The 20,307-nt window shown below is 38.4% G+C and overlaps 1 long non-coding RNA gene across 3 annotated transcripts; it reads right to left on the reverse strand.

Annotated features, from left to right (window-relative positions):
• Positions 1-9,331: 9,331 nt before the first annotated feature.
• LOC135301606 (uncharacterized) lies at positions 9,332-17,483 on the reverse strand. Of its 3 annotated transcripts, XR_010363368.1 has the most exons (4): positions 17,356-17,483; positions 16,845-16,937; positions 16,285-16,405; positions 9,332-13,816 (listed from the first exon to the last, which is right to left on the reverse strand). It is a non-coding gene; the product is annotated as an uncharacterized LOC135301606 (long non-coding RNA). The 3 variants fall into 3 exon arrangements; XR_010363369.1 differs by lacking the exon at positions 16,285-16,405; XR_010363370.1 differs by lacking the exons at positions 16,285-16,405; positions 16,845-16,937.
• Between the last annotated feature and the right edge of the window lie 2,824 nt (positions 17,484-20,307).

The raw sequence follows: 20,307 nt of genomic DNA on the forward strand, positions 1-20,307 counted from the left end.
CAAACCTATTTCCTGTCATTTCTCTTGAAAGCAAGACCAAAGCTCAGCAGAAAAAAATTGCATCTCATTTGGCCCCAACATAGATTTCCATAGTAGGATCTCTGTTTCACTAGAAATAGACATGAATGAATGAAGTGGCATTTTGTGTTTAAGAAGATGGGGTTTTTTTGCCTGAAAAACATTAAATCTGGCTGCAGAACCAATAATTACAGCTCCTGCTATTACACAGTTATAATTATTGAGGGACTTTGCCATATGTCTTTGTAGCCTCAGAAATATGAAAACCTTGGCATAAAAATATAATATAGAAAATCATTTAAAGGATTTAAAGGCTTGTCATCACAGGTGCTTTTGGCATTTTACAGTAGACCAAAAGCAGAGTTCAGTGCCATTTCAGCTATTAAGATTGTGTATCATTTCCATGGAAACTTCTCAACACAATTCTCACTGTGGTATCATCAAATCCATTGTTTAAATAATGCTTTTATAATAGGAAGCTATCAAGTAATAATGAAGCAATGAAAAGATTTCTTGTTATAAAGCAGACTGTCTAAGGAAAGCAGAAATCAAAAGGCAGACTGCTTCTTGCACTAAAACATTTGGATCATGTGCGTTTTGCAACATATATGTATATATATGTAAGTTTATAATGTAGGTTCATGGGGACAATTCTGCTTTATTTGAGAGACTAGCAGACAGGAATAAAATAAAAGGATCACTTAAAAATGCTTTTTTCTTATTAAGCAGTTTTGTTCTTAAAGAAGGTAAAGATAATTCCAGCATTATATTGGATATACAATATAATAGATACCAAATAGCTAGAGCAAGGCTGTACATGGATTTCCTAAACTGGCATAGAAATCCGGGGGGCTACAAGACAGGCTCTTACATAACAAAAGAATTCTTACATTTCCTAGGTTAAACCAGAATCAATATCCCAGGCAGGAGTCACTATTTGAATGACAGCACTTGAGAATCAAAGTGTTTTGCAGATTTTCTTCCTTTCTCTGATGTCAAAAAAATGCCTCTGGTCCACCAGGGCATGGGATGGCTGCAGCAGTGACAGCTGAATTTTCTACAGGTCCCAGATTCCTTCCAATTCTTTTTGTCTTTCTCCACAAGGTCAATGTCAGAGACACTCTGAACTGATGGTTACACCTTTGTGCGTTCTCCTTTTCTTTGTCAAGAACTTGCTTTGCACATTCAGAGCATTTTTGGAGTTCTTTTCAGGTTTAAAGTCAATGAAAGTGAAGGAAGAAACATGATATTAAGAGAAAAGCTAAATCTAAGGAAAAGTAGAGCTGCAAATCAATAATGGTAGTGACTAATTCAAGACAAGGTTGGGAACTTGAGGAGGGAATTCATTTACAGCAGTGCTAGTTTTTCTTAATAAGAAATCATTTCTGCTGTGTCTTCTAATGAGATGTCACTGAATCATTTATATTTGTAAACTGCATGGTCTGGAGTAAATTATTTTAAATTGTAAGAAACTTAGTGAAAATATATTTCTAATTTTAAGTTTGATTCTGTTCCATATTCTTCTAAAAAGTTGTTGCACTAATACACAATACAGATTTTTAAATTGCATTATATGTGCATTTCATTTTATTAAATTTTCAATAGCTCTGCTATTCAAGACATTGGAGACTTGTTTTGGGTTTCTAAATTATGATTTTAGAAGGTAATATAATAATAAAGAGTGTCAGGATAGCACATAAATTAGTTAAAAATCCAGATGGGCACTGCAACAAACTCTTAATTGTTTATCATTAGTATGCAGTTCTGTAAAGTATCTTGCAAAAGACCAGCAACTTTTCACATGATGGAGACTGTACTTTGAAAAAAATTATTATCCACATGCACCCATTCACTTTTCTGGCCTCTATTTTCAGCACAAAGTAAACCTTAATAACATCATTATTAGATGGAATTCACTGAGCTCAGTGTAGAACTCTTCTAAATTTTTTCTTGGCTTGGTTTTTTTGGAAGAAGCTTTCTGTTGGTATTGTCTTGGGATGTATTTTCATAATTCTTTTTAACCAGAGATAGTTAATTTCCTAGGTTCACCCCCTGCTCTTAATTATGAAGGCACCATATGGCCAAATGAGCCAGTTTTGTAGTAGAGGTGGATATACCCTGGCTTGGTATAATGTGCATTAATAAATATAACTGTGTCTGTTTCATTTGTGCTCTAGCTCTGAAAATTCTGTGCATTAGCTCTGAAAAATTCCCATTCACCTTTCATATGAGCCTGGACACTATTTTCTTTCTTTCTCTTGGACTGAAATGGGTTAAAAACAAAACTGACCCTTTCTCTGCAGATAATTTTGATGCCTTTTTCATTCATCTTCCAAAACTCCTAAACTTGTATTTAATTAGGAAATTGCAAATTAATAGCTTCAAAATTAATATTGACAATTCACAGGAAGGAAGGAGCTGAACTGCATTCATCACTTCTGTTTCTGGCCATAACACAATATCAGCTGGAGCCCACAAATCTGAGCAAGGATAGAAAATTGTCCAGCCCCAATCAGATCAGACCCTTCCTCTGTAATGAATGCATTGAAAGCACTTTTAGTAGCACTGATTCATACATCAGTGCTTTCTCATTTTTCAGCTTTGTTGGACACTCCTTGGATACACCTGTAATGTACTTTTGACATTTACACTGGGATGAGATGATTAATTTTGTAGAGATGCCTGATTTGCTATGATAATCAGTGGCCTTACTAAAAGGCTTTTAAGCAGCTAGCTTGGATAAATGTTGTTATTTTGTAGAGATAAGAGGCCTCCGTGCCTGCATCAGAGGCTGTGGTTTAACCTCATGTGTTGAATGCCAGAAAACAATTTCCAGAATGAATTCTGTTCCCTGCAACAAACGATTTTCCCCTAACAAATTGCAGGAAGAATGAAAACACCAAACAGGGCATCACAGCAACTCGATTAACTACAAACAATTCTTTTGTAAGCCTTCATTTTTAATTGCTTTTGTGTCCCTCTCCCTTCATCATCCCCTAGTTAAAGAAGTATAAATGAGAGGTTAGTCCTCTCTCATGCTTCTCTGTTTAAAGACAGTCAATAATATGCCCTTCCCCTTCCTTAGCAGCTCTTGAATGCAAATTCTTTTTCAGTAAGACTGACTCAGAGTTACCTCTGGAGATGTGGATTTTGTGATTGCCAGAAGATAATTGCTATGGCAAGTAAGAAGCTTGTTTATTTATTTTGATTGTTCTGATCAACAGAAAAACAATAATAGAAAAAATATCTGTTGATCTGGGGGTTTACTAAATGTTATTAGAGATAATTCAACCAAAACAAAATCAGCAGCCTTGTTTAATTAGCTCTCCAATCCAACAGAATAAAGGACAGGAATTTTTAAACAAGTATTCATTTGCCAAAAATCACAATTCTCTTGAAAAAATGAGGCTGTTATGGCCTCTAAAAATGTCCTGTTTTTGACACCCTACTATGATACTCAGGAAAAAGCTGGATCTTAAATATTATAAGCATTTTCCAAAAGAGCACAAAGTCTTTAAATGTTGACTGATTGAACAACTTAAAAGATGAGATCTTTCTGGGAAGAAAAAAAAATTTGGATTGTAGAAGAGATTTTCTGGCCAAGTACAGGAAGACAGCAATATCACAAAATGTGTAAATGGAGACCTTTGTGAGGAGACAATCCAAGAGCTAAAACTTCTGAACAGAGATATGAAAACTCACTGCTGCTGGTGGATATTCTGCCTGGTTAGGTCTGGCAGTGTGCTGAGTTACAGGAGGGTACGTGGGCAGTCCCATATAAACACAGACCAAGCTGTCATGGACTCTCTCCCACTGTACCAAGAAAAGGAAGGACTTGACAGAGTGAGAAATTCCTCTGATGATGTCACCCCACCCACTCTCTCTCCTTCTTCTATAACCACTGGTGTAGCCAAAACAGCTCTTGAGCATTAACAAAACCAGTGTTACCTTAGGGGTCACAGCAAAAGCTAAATCCATGCCAACTTCTTGTGTCTCTGCTCTAAATCCCCATAGTCTCACAGAGCAGATCTCATCCTTTTGATATGCCACGTTGAAATCAACATCACATCCAGGCCATGGCTTTCAAGATGTTTTATGGTCAAATGAAATTAAGCAGCATGGATTAGGTGATCAGCAGGTCTCAACTGATAGAACTCTTGATTCCTGCTGCCAAACAATTCCCTCTTAGTGGGATCTTTACAGACTAGCTCCTCAACTGCAATCTGTAGTTAGAAGGAAGTTTTTTTAATCCTTCATAACCTTCCTTGGAGTAATGCCTTTTTTACAATAGTGGGCTCTGGCCCTGTCAGTCAATTTAGTGCCTGGAATAACAATGAATGGTGAAGTATCTTCTCATCTCAAGAGCAGGCACTTACTTGAATAAATCTCTCATGTAGAGATAAGCAATAGCTATAAACCCAAATGGGCTTTCCTTCTGAAAGGTCAGCTTTTGAAAGGATTTCCTTAGTCCCCTGGAGCCTCAGAAAAAGATAACATTTCGGAACTTGTCTTTTGCTTTCTACTCTATTTAATTATAAGTACACTGTTCACTTTGATGAAAATATGTACCACTCATGATTAAAAGGCTCTTTTGAATAGATAATTTTGCATAGACAAGTGGCCTGTAGTAATAATAATAAATTACAATAGTTTTGAAACAACTTTCACATCTGTTAATAAATTGCAATTCAAATCTATATGGGAATTGACAGGTCCACAGCCAACCTCACCCACCAGTTGAATGTATTACTGTCACTGGTCACTAGAAGTCCTTCTAGGTGGATCACAGCCTTGATCTCATGCTATAGAGAATGAAAATGGGAAAATACCAGTCTGAATTGGTGCTGTGTGTCTCAGCTAATCTTGTAGTCTGAAATGCAGGAAAGTGCAGTACAAAGAGCTGAACTGATGGGAGTCTTCTCTACTAAAACAGCTCAATAGTGACATAAATAGAGCATTAATGCTGAAAGAATAAATCTTTCAGTATGATTTCTAACTACCCCAGGTCCCTGGTGTTATTTCCTCATTTGTCTTGTTCTGAGATGAAAATTAGCAGAAAATGCTTAGGTGCCTTCCTACTAATCTGTGGTAGACATGTGCCAAGGTACAAAGAGCATCTTTGGTCTGCTTAAATGATACATGAGAAGCTTGTAAAAAATTTGGAAATAAAACATATCTTTCTCTAGTTTGATTACACTCTCCTTTCTTCTTTATTACTTAGGAAGAAAGGAGAACATTTACACAATAAAAATATAAGGATTTTTAATCTGCAGTAGACTAGAGACACTGATGCTTTACCATCTGGGCTGTTTGTATCACAATAGTCTTTGGGGATGGAAATATTTATTTTCCTACCAAAATTAGGATCAAATATCATTTCACAGTAAAGAGAAATTGCACCTTTTATTCCTTCTGTAGCATCATAGAAGAACTGAAATACTCACAAGAAAAAAACCCCACTTGTATGACTAGAGATTATAATATTTGGCCTCAAAACCTATTGTTTGGTATTTTTGCACCAAATTTCACATTCTAAAGTTTATATAAATGCTCATTGATATTTCTGAGAATAACCAGAATATTTTTTTTCTTTGTTAGCCAGTTAAAAGATTATGGTAAGGACCTCATTTATTATGTTAAACCCAAGCTCTCAACCCAATTTCCCCGGCTCATCTGGAAATTAATGCCATCCTTAAACTTGTTTGATCCTGGTGTTTTTGAAGCAAAGGCCACAGTATATATGAGTGACAGGCTTTTATCCCCATGAGGCTTAGCTGAAGTCACCATGCTGTGACCTGTGCTGGGTAAGAGTTGGGTCCTTCAGAGGTGGCAGACAATGAAACACCAGCATCAGCTGACTTCTCTGCCCCAGCTAAAGGTCAGATGACACATCTCAGGTGACAGAAAAGAAATAAACTCAATACATCATTTTTCCAGATCACTTCAAATGTGGAAGTAAACAAGGTAGATTTTTTTTGCAAGTCGTTATCAAACTGCTGCTGGGTACAGTTATTATTTTTATTATTTTTTTATATATTTAGACTATCAAGTAATTGCTGAATCCGCACTTAATGCATATGTATTTTTGATATCTAATTGAAACAGGATAATATATCAAAGTGCTCCTTGAGCAAGAGCATATTCATAAAACCACTTCTAGGATTGATGGCACAGAAAAACCAGATAGGATTCCAGCAAAATCCTCAGGTCACAAATAGAAGTGACATGAATCAGAAAGGCTCTTTTATGAGAGAAAAGCATGCTAAGGGAGTTTTAAATTACAGGCACTTCCAAGGAAAGGATTATTTAGAAATCTCAATCTCTCTGAATTGGTCCTGGAAATTCAGTCTTAAACATGATACCGAGCCACTTCAGAGCATCCCATGCCAAAAGAAGTGAAAACTGAGAAACCTCAGCACTTTAGCAGCTGTGCTCTGTGTGCAGCAGTGGGGAGCAGAGGCTTCAGAGTAACTGAGGTGCTCTCCTGGGACTTAGGGGAGCCAAGTTTTCATCCCGGATCTGCCACTAATCTGCTTTGAGCAACCTACACCCACCCCTTCTGGTAATTTAAATGACAGAAACTGTCACAACAGAAGGGATCTGCACACACTTCCCAGGACAACGAAGCTTTTCAGGGAACCTGACACAATTCCCTGCCCTGGACCTGGCAGAGGGGGCTCTGGGGAGCTGCAGGCTCCTCCTTGGAGCAGGGTCTGTGCACTGCTGCTCACAGCTGATCCCCTGTTACGTGCACAGTATCTTTATATTTATTGCTTGCAGGTGGCTGCCTGCACACACAGCTGACATTTTCCTTCACTTATTTCAACACATGCAGGGAGGCATATTTTTTCCCTTAAATTAAGAAAATATGTATTTCTTGCATTGAGAAGAATATGCTGGCAGCTGAATATAGTGGAACAAATTAGTGATCTTAAAATGGTGCATTTAAAAACCTAGTTGATTTTTAATATGCATTAACAAGATCTTGATCTATAATACATTTCTATATGTTGCTGCATTCCATGCAGGTTTAATATCATATTACCAAAGTCATAGTACTATTCTTTAAAACTCCTCATAAATATAAATTTTTAATTTTTTCCCCCCTATACAAAAGCTCAGTTTGTATGTTAACTTTAGCAACTGTATTTGTATGGAAGTGCTCTGACTTCAGTACATGCACATCTCCTCTCTATTCCTTCCCTTTGCTGCTTGTCATAGCAGTGAAGTAAAATATTAGCTCTGACCACAGGAGCAAAAATAAATGTTGATTAAGATATTGATTTAAGGCCAAGAAAATTCCAAATTTCACTCCAATGGATTAAAAATGTACAGTTTGAAAAAAAGCATTACAGCCTGCAGAAAGTTCTGATACAAAAATGTCACCTACATAAATACTCAAGTTAGAGGAATCTTTTAGGTATTAAACACCTAAGAAATAGAATAACTTTCAGAAATGGGGTTTCCATGAAAATTGCACTGGATCAGAGATTTAATTTCTCGTGAAATATCATACATTACAGAGACAAAGTATATCTTCCATGCTTGTAACAACACATCGTACACCTGTTAACAAAAGGTTATTTAAAAGAGCCCATGTATTCTTTGTTTTCTCATTCTTTTCACTAAGGAACATATTAAAAACATTTCCATAATGCAAGCTATTTAAAAAAAAAATTATGTGATTCAATAATATTATAAGATATTTTTGTTTCATTATTTTCCCAAGAAAAATAGGTAGAATAATTAAGAATTTATGGAATTCTATTTCAGGAAATTGCTGTTAAGAGGGGACTATCACAGAGAAAGAAACCTAACCAGCAACATTGCCTTCGTTCCATCTCTGCCCCCTTGAACAGCAAGATTCCTCATTTTACTGACATGCAGAGAGGTCTGACACCCTGTTCAAAATAAAAGAAAGCATCGACAACAAAAGAAAAACTGGAAATTATCTAGTCTGCCTTAATGGAACACAATGCTTCCGAGTACCCAGGAAACCTGTAAATAGCCAGGGATGTAGAAGTGTTGTGACATTAGCCTGTCAAATATTTCTGTGTTAAAGCTCTTGTTAGAGACTCATCAATAGTGGATTCTCCCCTCTGTGGAGCTGTTTATTATTTTCTGAATAACTTAATTATCTGTGAAGCATTTTCAGATCCTGAACACTTTATCCCCTTGTAATATAAAGATATGGAATGCAGAGAAAAAGCCATATTTCTGCAGGACAGCACCCAATGGCTTGAAAAGCAGCGCTGGACAAAGGCTGTTTGCAAATAAACCCACAGGGGCCAAGTGCAACCTTTGATCTTCTCACTTAAATAATTCTGGTTTCCTACAAAACTGCTTTTTGCTGCAGCATTTCTGGATAATGAGGAAGCTTTAAGTCATACAAATACTCCAAAAATTATTTTTTTAAACTGTTTTAATTTATAAAATATCACCATCATCTAAAAGCTCAAGGTACAATTGCATATACCTTAATACAGTGAAAAAATAACTCAACGGACATATACCATTTTGTGGGCATCCTGTATAGTGTAGCTCATTTGTAAAACATTTGATTGACATATGCAAAAGATAATTAAATGCCTTTGCTGTGATCAGAAATAAAACCAGGCTAAGTGCAGAATACTTTTCACAGCAAATCAACAGATAGTTGGAAGACAATTTCCCTCTTTTCCAAAAATATCTTATATTTTGTCCTTTAAGGAAAGAATCAAATCCAATAGAAAGTGATGACCTGGAAAGGAGTCAGAGATCATGCTTACAAAACTACACTACATTCCTTGGGAGATGGAAGGAATCAATACAATGGCAAGTGTATATGAAGAGTGTCCAAAAAGAAATACCTTGAAGTCTTTTGCTTTTAGCTGCCAATGGAATTCATTGCTGACTTTAAAAAATGCATAACAATATGTCTTACAATATGTACCTCCAGTCCATAGAGCAACAGTGAGTAATGGTTTCGTGCTAACCAGGAATGTGCTAATAATACAAATTATAAAAAAAAAAAAAAAAGAACTCCTGCTAAGCCAGGTGTTCACCACAGCAGATACTCTAAAAATGACAATGTTCTCAGTCTAGAACCACCATGAAGGAAGAGAGATTCCTACAAAGAGGCTGACCTTGTGTGCTGAGAGGGATAGGAATGGGTGGAATGTATATAAAAGACTGCTACAAGCTGTAAATGATTGTCTGAAGACAGTTTCAGGTGGAGACATTTTAAATTGATAGTGGATGTTTTTGTTTTGTTGCCTTGTGGACTAGCAGAGGTGAGAGATCTGAAACTCCTCTGGCAGATGTTGAAAGCAAATTTCTCATCCCAAACAGACCCATTCTTTGGAGACTAAGTCCTGTATTTCTAGAAGCCTCCATTTTCTCTTTATAACTGAGAGATATTTGACATAAAATTACATAATGGTTGCCTTTATTTCTCCAGTTAATTGGTAGACTAACACTTCGAAAAATGTCGTGCACTGTCTATCACACCTCATTTGCATCGCTCTTCCGCCTTTACCTAAACACCTGCCTGATTCCTTTCATTTAGATAGCTGGTATTTTGTCTTAAATCATAAAATATTTGTGTGAGAACAACTCAGAGAGGTGTGAAGTAAAGTAATTTCTAATGGCACGAGTTCTGAGGAACGCTGCTCTCGCACAGCTCTGAGGATTACACGAGTTTGAGCAGTCCTCTGACCTTCAAAGCTTCTCAGGCAACCAGCAGTCATTAACTCCAGCAGGAGGCTAAACCCTGAATGTTTTGGAATGGGGGTTTGACAGACTTGCCTGAGTTCAAAGAGATGTTCAACAGCACAGCAAAGACTTGATCGCAAATTTTGGAAGGATTGTTGGACAAGAAAATAATCTCTTTCCCTTTATGTAGATGGGTGGAAAAGGCAGAGGATAAGTCTGGGTGGTTGGTGCTTGAGCTTATCCACTCTCAAGGACTGTTGTGCTGCTGCACTGCTGTGCATAGGCAGTTTGGAGATTAGGTTTTAGGTTAAGTGACATATTGTCCCTAATTGTGTTCCTGCCTGAGGACTCTCAGGGATGGCTTAATGATGGTGATGGCATGTTCAGAGCAAGTTATCAAATGAAAAAAAACCACCAAGGTTCCCTTGACATCCTGGTTCATGAGCCCTGGCAATAGCAATAGTCAGTTTATCTAATTTTAGACATCTATATAATAAACATCTGTATCAGAGTTAATTATTCAGAATATTTTTATAGGCAAGGGAAGGAAACAAGCACCTCTAAAGAATGACACAGCTAATGGTTTTAAACATCTTCCTTAAAGCAAGAGGTAATCTATTTCTCTCTACTAGCTGTGGAGAATCTAGACAACTAGCTTATGTTTTGTTCCACCAGGTTTCCTCTGGTGAATATTTGCTTAGATGACTGCTACAGATAGAATGCCCAACCTCCAGACTGTGAGGTACCTGAATTTCACCCTCTGTGTGGCAACTCCTTCAGGGAGTAAAGCTGCATGATTGCAACTTCAGGCTCATGCTGAGAGGGGTTTGAATATTCAGGATACACAGATAGACCCAAGGTACATGGTCTGCAGACAGCCCATCTTTTATATTGAAGATAAAGTATCTTAGATATTAGAACGAACCTTGGGACATCATTACAATGGACTGTGCACAGCTCATTTGCACAGAAACCAGACAAGGGTGTTAAAGTTTTAATCTGCTTTCAAATTTTCTCATGTTTTAGGATTATTTATATGCCCTGCACGAGCACTTGCTGGCTGGTGGACAACAGGATGTCTACCAGGACATGGTGTACAAATTCTTGTGAGGAGAGAAATGGAGAAGCCACAACATGCAACAGACACAGATCAGGCAAATGAATTTCTGGAAACTGCAGAATTTGTGGTGGGTCCTTTTTGAGGCCAACAGAGACAACAGGCAGCCTGTAACACCAAGATCTGTCAAGCACTGAATATCTTCTACAATTTAAGCTACGTTGCATCTGTGTGGGTCAAGTTTTCACTGTTATTTATTTATTTACTTAGGTTATCAAAAGCATGCTACTGGCAAGTAAATTTATTGCTAGAAGGTTATTTTAACTTAGAAGAGCTTTTCCTTTGCTTCAGCAGGAATGTTTTAATTTACTGACACAAGTTGTCTGTCCTAGAATTTCCTGTGTGAGAAGGACAAATATGTTTATTTACAAACTTGGTTGGACAGATGAGACTAGGTCAGCAAGTGAGGCAAGAGGTGACACAACAGAGAAAGCTCAAAATCCATTCCAAAGCCAGGAAGAATATTAGCTATCTTTTGCAATACCAAGGACTTCTGCTCTTAGAGAATGCTCCTGTCTTACAATTTTCTCTTCCTAAGAGTCCTGAAGCCCATTAGCCAGATTTCTTCCAGCTAAAACTGAGTGTGTTAATCCAAGTGCTAACATTTCTAGCAGCTATATTGTTGGGTTTTTTTCTTCAGATGACTTTGTTAGAGATTGCTCTACTGAACTCCAGCAGCTGTGCTTAAAGAGAAATGAGCTGCACAAAAAAAAAAAATTATCCCAACTCAGAATGACAGTTCTCTGTGAGCTACCTAATTTATTAGTCTAAGAGCTGAAGAGAATTTTTCACCAAAGACGAAAAGCAACCTAAAATACACATTTGAACAATCCAAGAGGAGGCAACATTCACAGTTCTTAAAGAGGACAAGGGTGCTGACATCAATTAGAACTTGAAAAATTTGGCTTCCCAGCATCACTCCTATTTTAGACATTAAAACTTTACTTAAAGAAGCATATAACAACAAGTGGATGTGAAAAAAAATCTGTTGTTGTGGTTCTGTGTGTGATTTTTGACCAAGGTCTCTACAAAAAGGAAGTCTGAGATTGTGTCTGATAACTGAGAATGAAGAAGGTATAATACTCATATGTTGTCCCAGAGCTTCACAGTCAACAGACACAAAAGACAAAAGTTTATTATTTACATACTATGCTTATGTACTTAACTCAGAGTTTCTGAGTTTTGACAGGCATTTGGTTCTGATGAAGGAAAATAAGGCATTAATTGCCACTGAAATTCAGATTTAGAATTAATTTCTGTACAGCTTAGATTAACATCAGGTTCTTAGCCTTTCACTGAGGTCAATGTAGGACAAATGCTAATGAAAGAAACACCAAAGCCTTTAACTTCTCTTGTGCCCTGTCTACAAGAAGACAGAAATTTCACAGTGGCAGCTGACACAAAGACTAGTTTTCTACATTTTTTTCCCCATGTTGGGATCAACATTCTTCAGTTCTCATGAATTTTCTCTAAATGGAGCAGCTTTTCCACCTGACCATTTCAGCAGGTTCCTATTTACAGTTCTAAGTGTGATCAGTGAAGGATCAGAAATGTTTTGTGTCCCTACAAAACAAGACAATTTTTCATATTTTCTGCTTCTGTTCTCTCTTTTTTCCCCACAACAGACTTTTATTTTGGGGCCTTATAGTGCCAGCAGGAATGTGTAAAAAGAAAAGACTTGTTCTGGCTGTGTATTAACGCTTGGCACAAAGAGGATGTCTCTCAGAGGGACTGTAAGTATAATTTTTTAATTATTTTTTCCCCAAGCTTCTCATCTGAAAACTGTCATTGTCTGGCAGTTCTGTCTTGCCTAGAGCCAAGGTGAAACTGAACTCTGTGCCAGCTACCTACAATCAAAGCAGATAAGCAACAAGGAAGTGAGCATTGTCCCAGTGCTGTTTTTCAAGGAATTATTGCCTCAAAGAGCCCTGGAATGCCTGTCCATCCTGTGTTTGCTGACCTGTGCCTGGGGACAGTTGCCAGAACTGATTCATCTCTAAAATGGATTTACTTTCATGACCTCTTCATATCACTGGTGCAGGACAGATTGAGCTTTCACAGCTTTGCTCATTCAAACACATAAAAGAAGCTTCGAAGTGGAGCATTTACCCTTCATTTTACCCTTCCCATGAAATGGGGCTGAATTGGCTTTGGAATTCAGAGACTTTTCCTTTAGGTTTCCAGTCCTTTCCAAGATCTTTGTTTTAAGGGTGCAGGAAGGCAATGCAGGGTCAGGTATGCTGTGCGTAACCTCATCAAGGGAATCAAAACACAGCCTGACACTGAAGTGCTAAAAAGTGCTAAAAACCCTAAGTCAAACCAGACAGGCACCAGAAAAAGACAAATGCTAGTATGCCTCGTCCACTCTAGTACGCAAAGATTTTTTTAAAAACAGAATATCAGACCAGATCTTCAGCAAATGTGTTTCAGGATACTTATATTAGAGACTGGCTTGTACCTGCTGAGATCCGACTGTGTGCTTTGCTGTGGCAGTAAACCCACTGCTGTTCTCCACCCAGTCCGAGGACATTAGCTCCCTTCCCAGGTGATTTCCATCAGTGCCTCAGTTCAGCCCAACAGTGCACTTCTTCAGTGGATCTCCTTATCATCACCACGCAGACACAGATTCAGATTGCAGATGGGGCTCCTAACAGGCAAACTGCAGTCCTTTAGGAAATCATTACACCAGAATAATATGTCAGCACTTAATTTGTCCTAATTGCTATCAGACATCCAACCCACAGCACCAGTGCCAGCCTGAGGCAGGTGTACAGTGTAGATGCCAAGTGCTAAAACATCACTTTGCCTTCATACTGGGCTCACAGCTTGATAATGTAGACCCAGCCATTTTTTTCTGAAACTAAAATTTCTTCAAAATCTTATTTCAGCAGCTTTTTTCTCTCCATGGTGGTGTCTTGCCATGCATTAGTTTTGCACTTTATGTCCTTGCCCTTCTGTAAGTACCTGTCATTAAGAGTAGCCAAAATCCTAAAAAGATAAAAATAATAAAAACATGCCTCTAAACCATGCAATAAAATAAGTAAACAGCAAGTGGGAAAGATCAGCAGCAATGCATAGGGGGGTGTGACAAAGCCAAGAGACACAGGGACTGAGCTTCCTGGGACTTGGAAGCTGCTAAGAGAGCAGTTTTACGCTCCAGCCCCAAAGCAAGTACTGTAAAATTCCATTTGAATTTTTTTTTTTTTAGCTGGAAGCTCAAACACTGCCACATGCTGATAGTGATAAATCCAAAGAGGCACAACCTTTGCAAAGCAATTTTTATCAACACTAAGAGGATGCTGCCTCAGCAGCCTGGAAAAGCAGAAAACGTTGAGCTTCCTCTAACACATATGGTAATTTTTCTAAATTTTTGAACAAGTGGGGAATTTAGTGCTGTATTTGGGAGCTTTACAGATAGTCGTGTTCACTTCTAATTAATGCAAAGTTAAAAAGGTAAAAAAAATTACTAAATGTTGATAAAATTGTTCATGCCCTTGGGCAGGGTGTTACACTTCTAAAAGGCTTTTCACATGAGTTTTGTGCAGTGAGGTCTCTGCCATACAAAATCACTTTACCAGCTGAGGGAACAATATTGTAGAGGTCAGCTTGCTATAATGCAATGAACCAATAATATTTTAAAGTTCTTTTCTGTCATTGAACTCTGATCTCCATCATTAGGTGCCTAAGAAGGCAGTTTTCCTGACACAGTGATCAGCTCCTGATGAAGCCAATGGAAACACTGGCTTCACTGGTCTCTCAAATGAGATCACTTTGTATCTGCATCTGGTGGAAGATTTGGATTCCAGTCCCAGAGGTCTGATCCTACTGTTCTGTGAACTGCTTCAACTATTTGTACTTTGAAGAAAAACATAGAAAACCAAGAAACTATTCATATGATTCATTTTGTGACACACGATCACAAAAATCTTGAAAAAATTCCAAACCAGCTGACACATTGAATTTGACCACATTATAGCCAATCTCAAGATTACCTGGTGCTTTATAACTACTCTTATGTCAACTGGACAACAAAGAGTTCTGCTTCCATGTTTATCTCACAGGATTCAGGCTGCATAGGTAGGGGCTTAATCCTGTGTGTGGTTGAGATCCACAGGTTCCTCTGCTCCTTTATGATTTTCCATCTCACAAGAGCACACTTATTTATACCTACAGAGCAGCTCCTACAGAGGATGTGATGCTGCAGGTATTGCTTGGCCTGCCCCACCCTTCTACTTGAAACACTTTCCAGGTTGTTGAATATTTACCATGATACTCCCTTATACCAAAAGAACTTGTCAATCGCCCTGCATCCTTCACAAGACCCTCTTCCCCAGGATAACAATGCAATTTCCTGGTCTCACTGCTCAAATATCAACTCTTTCACATGTTTGAGACCCAAATATTCTTGCTTTCTCCTCCACTCTTTGATGTCCTTTTCACATCTCCCCACAGCAGGCAGTGAAATAGATCCTGCCTGCTTCAAACTTCTCCCACTTCCCACATCTTTCAATCAGGACATGAACTCATGCCCTCCATTTTACACTTCTCTATGATCCAACCTTGCACAGGCAGACTCAGACCTCAATCCTCTGGTCCCTCACATCTTTCCTATTCCTGATGTCCATCCCAGTTTATGAGCTCCCTAACATTGCTGTCAGCAACCCCAGTCACGAATTCCAGTCCCCAGATGGCAAAGCTGCTGCAGAGTGAGCACCAATTAGTTGCAACTTAGCTGTTCATTAAATATTATTGCTTTGGGGGGTTTTTTGCAGATGGAGACACTGAGGTCAAGGATAAATCATCTGTTAATTTCTAGAACACTTGAATGTGGCTCACAGGTCAAATTCAGTCCCTTCAAACAACTAATTGGGTTGCTTGGGTCATATGAAGGACATTTGAGAAAGAAGGTGACAGAGAATGAGTTGGAAGATAAAAGAATTATTCTAGGAAACTGGTCTCTACTGTTCTCTTTACCAGAAGTTTCTGCTTGGCATCCCTTTGTTATCTGAATAAAAATGCATTGCAAACTGGATCAGAATGCTGACCTTCCCCACAAGAGATTAGTGGCATTCACTCTGTGCCAGTGTTTAGGTCTGGTCCCTAACACATGCTTACACATTTGCTGATACAATGGCCAGCATGTCACAGTACCTGCACCTTGAACACAAACATCTTCCTACTGTTGGTTGAGGACATCAGCATGAAGGCTGAGAATATAGTTAGGAATAACTTGACTCAATATTTCTCCCAGAGAGTGTGTTTTCTTTCTGTATTTGCTTTCTCTTACCTATCAGCCTCCCCCTTTAAGGTATTAGCAAGACTGTAATATGAAAATATTTGTAATATTTTTATTGAGTTAACAAAGAGATGAGGAGAGCATGATTATCATTGCTACCTCAATAGAGAAAATTGGTTTTGGAGGAGAAAGCTTATGGGCTAAATTAAGAAATTCTCACTTGAAGGTAATGCTGATGCTTTATAAAATGTTTCTGCCACAGTGTCACCATGGACACACGATCATCTTGCAGAGATGCTGGAGATGTAAGCAGCTGACATTCCAGTCAGCTCTGCATGTCACTGTAGGTCACAGAAAATAATGGCTAGCAAAAAAATGGAGTTCAACAAGATGGAAAAGATTTTTTTTCCAAGTGTGCTTTAGGAAAGAAGGAAAACCTATGAGCACAATAAGTTTGGAAATTGTTGAAAGGAATAAGAGGGACCATTGTGCAAAGATCCTATTTCCCCAGCTACAAACTGTTTTTTTTTAATTTTGCAGCATGGGCAGTGGTGTCTATGTTAGTCTGTTGTGCTCTTCAATCCCTACTAGAATTGTGCTCTACTTTTCATGAGGTTTAGTTACTGACATGCATTAACACTATCTCTGTACTTTGTGATAAAACTGCTGAATTTAACATCCCAAATTATCAAACCCTGAAATACAGGAGATGACTTCTGCTGTGAGAGTAGAGCTTGGTGCAAACCACAGAGCAGCCACTAGTAATGCATTCAAAGCTGCCTTGGATCCACTGTCTTTAGGTAAGTCCAGCTGAATCCCAGAAAACTCTCAGGAGGGACCTGGGCTTCTCTTGTGCGTTCTACAGATTAAAGGCTAGGAAAGGTTTCACCAAATTTAGTCAGCTTAAATTCCTCTATCCTCAATGCACACAGATATAGCACATGCACAAAGTGATCCAAGGGTTGTGATGTCCTTACTAGTCATGGTAGGAAGACTAATTTGAACACCTTAGGAGAATTCCTAGAGTTAGGCAAAGGGAACCTAGCTTTTACAAAATATAAAAAATACAGCTAGGAAAGCAAGTGAACAAATCAAAATACCATAAGCTTTCAGAAAACTTCTACTGAAGAACTGAAATGCAAACCAGAACTAGGAATTTGAAGCTCTAACAACAACAACAAACACAACAGCAAGAGCTACTGAAGAAGCTTTAGTTCTGAACCAATCTCCCATTAAAAAAAAAAAGTATTTATGTGCAACCCAGGTAGGGGGAAACTAAAGTTACACCTACCATGACTGAGAACTCACATTTTCTTTCATTCTGCAAACTCTCAAGAAGCTTAAAACATGGTTGTTGCCATTCTATTGCACAGCTTTCATACCTTCTTGGTAGTTTCTCAGGGGCAGCTCCTCACAGCACTAACTCCTTCTCCTCTACACAGCCAACAAACTCCATCTCACATTTCAACCACCCAATCTGCTCTTTTATAATACCCCTCTTAATTGGATCCAGTTGTGGCTTGTTAAGGGCAGGCTTGTTCTTAATGCTTGATAATTAGCACAGCTGTAACTCCTTAGGGGTGAGATTACCTTCACCACTTTCTCCTGCCTTCTAACTATCCACACATGGTGGCAGGCATGACCTAAACAAAAAAATAGTTCAGAAAGAGGTAGAGAACATCTAAGCCATGTTTTATACTCTACCTAGCAGACAAGATAGTTTCTCTCCTTTTCCTTCAAGGAACATCACCCTCAACTTTAGATACCTGAAAATTATTTCTATCAAGGCCAGGTTCTTACACAGGCAATGAATATGAAGTGGTGCTGCCAATGCACACTTTTTTAAGCTTATGATAAAGCTGTGTTTGAATTAAAGTCCTCTCCAATTGCAAGCATTTTGTGAGGGTGGGATATATTAAGTGACTTTGAAAGCACATGCAAATGACAGGTGAGAGTAGAGATACTGGATTTCTAGGTTTCCTGGGGCAGTTGAATCCCTTGAAAATAACATTTCTTTGAGGAACGGGTTATGGACTTCCCATTATCAGTACAAATACCAGGTTGCTTTAGGTATCAGCAAGTATGTATGTACACAGCTTTCTTTGCACTGTCTTTTTCAAGAATTCACTGCTTCAAAGGGTTAAAATACAGGACTGATGGGGCTGTGAGTACATTCAAGCCATCAGAGATCCTTGATGCAATATTTCACTTTTACTCCCACTGAGCCTGGCTGTATTTGATGACCTTTCTGCATGGATGTTTTGTCTCAGCACTGCACAAGAAAAATGTTTATGAGGACAGGGAATAGTGTTGCCAGTGAGGAGGTCCAACCCTGTGACCAGGAAGAAGAGAAACAACGATCAGGCCATCCACGGGATGCAGGGGAGAGAGAAGGAGGGTCATTCTGCCACTGTCAGAAAGCAGGACCACTGGACTGAGGTGGGGACAACCTGTCAGTCCTAACTGCCCTGATCCCAGAGGTCCTTCTGACAGGGCTGGCAGTCCATGATGGCTCATTGTTCTCTGCTGTGGCTTGCTTATGTTTCTTTTTCAGCCCTCATCCCGTGCAATACATTTTCATGCCAGCTGTCTCTATATGAATTCATCCTCATTTTCCCCCCCTTATTTGAGAACAAATTAAAGAAAGCAGAGCCATGAACTTAATAAAAAAGTGTAAAATTTCTCCTCTGTCTGGCAACACATCTGATTTGGGTCATAATTTGTTTTTTAGTATTAAAAGACTGCTGTCATCTCCTGCAATTTGTGAGCCCCATCTAAACTATGAACAGCTTGGACTTTCCTGAACTTACATTTGTTATCATTAAGAAGATCTTTGTAATGACTGAGTGTAAATGCTGACACTGACTTGGGCTTGTGATTTTATTTACTTTCTTGATTCTTATTTATGATGGCTTGGCCACGTAGTGAAGCTTCTCTCAGTACTGAAATAAAGAATCATTAGAATCAGGCAAGGAAGCAAAGTGAAATAAAGGTGATATGAATGCTGTTCGCTTGTTTATTCATTTAAATTGATTTTTCTTTACTGGCTGGGAGCATCTATCAAAAGAACAAAGCCAAAAAGAAAAGAGAAAAGTTGACTTTGGAAGCAGATTTCTTGCAAACTATTAAGAGTTACGTGATCTACAATATTATTATCTCCATCAATGGTAATGGCAATTTTTTTGCCATGGATTTCAGCAGAGAACAGCAACCATGAGAAATCAGACCAATAAAACAAATGTCAGCAGTCATAATTAGTGCTTGCCAACTCTCATAATTTCATCAAAGTGCAGAAATCAGTCATATGTTAAAAGCTCCTGGAATTCCATCATTATGAACAATTTATTTTCAACAAATTATACTCTGCATGACTGTGGAAGAAGTCTTGTAGCTATGAATCCCAAATGGTAAAGAAATAAGCACACACATCTGTAATATGTTAATTTTGCACTGATCTCATGAGCTGGTTGTGCATTGTGTACTGAAATAATTAACAATCTCTTTTGGCACACCAGGGGCCAGATCTTCAGGTGATAGAAATTGATCAAATACCATTGATTGCAGAACAGCAGCTGCATTTGCCATGCAACTGAAATTACAAAGTAAATTTAGAAAAGTTAAAAATATCTCTTGTCATTTTGAATTGTGACATTAATGTATATTTTAACAGGATAAATATTCTTGTGATTCTCTTGTGGTTTTGCTTGTCATGACATCTGTCTGATTTCTAATTTTCTGTAATTTAAACAAATATTCTTCTCATATATTTTTTGCTGCCTTTATCTTGTACAGTCAGATTTGTTTCCTTTATTAAGGTAGATTGGTGCCTTTTCTCCCACTGAGAGCTCAATGCTCCTTGCAGTTCTCTTCCAACTCAGAATATTCTAAGAACACATATGCTTCTTTTTTGAAAAATGGTTCAAAAACCTGCAGTCAATGAAGTTATCACCTGTCAGGAACCTGCAGTCTTTAGGCTGAGGGATCTGGGAAGCTTTTCCAGACCTACTCTGGCAGTGTCAGATATTTTGTGCCTTGCCTGCCTGCTGTAATCTGTTCCTGCCACTTGCAAGGGAAGCAGAGAAATGTGTTACCGTGCCTCGGGCAGGCCAGTTTGCTTACCAGCTTAAGCAATTAATGAACCCTAATTTATGCTCCTGTTCTGTGTTGTAAATGCTGCTGCTTTAGATGGGATCATGTCCTTGTAGACGTGGTACAGAATTAGGCAAGACAGAGGAGCCTTCAG

Source organism: Passer domesticus, chromosome 5 (assembly GCF_036417665.1).
Source record: "Passer domesticus isolate bPasDom1 chromosome 5, bPasDom1.hap1, whole genome shotgun sequence".
NCBI classification, from domain to species: Eukaryota; Metazoa; Chordata; class Aves; order Passeriformes; family Passeridae; genus Passer; species Passer domesticus.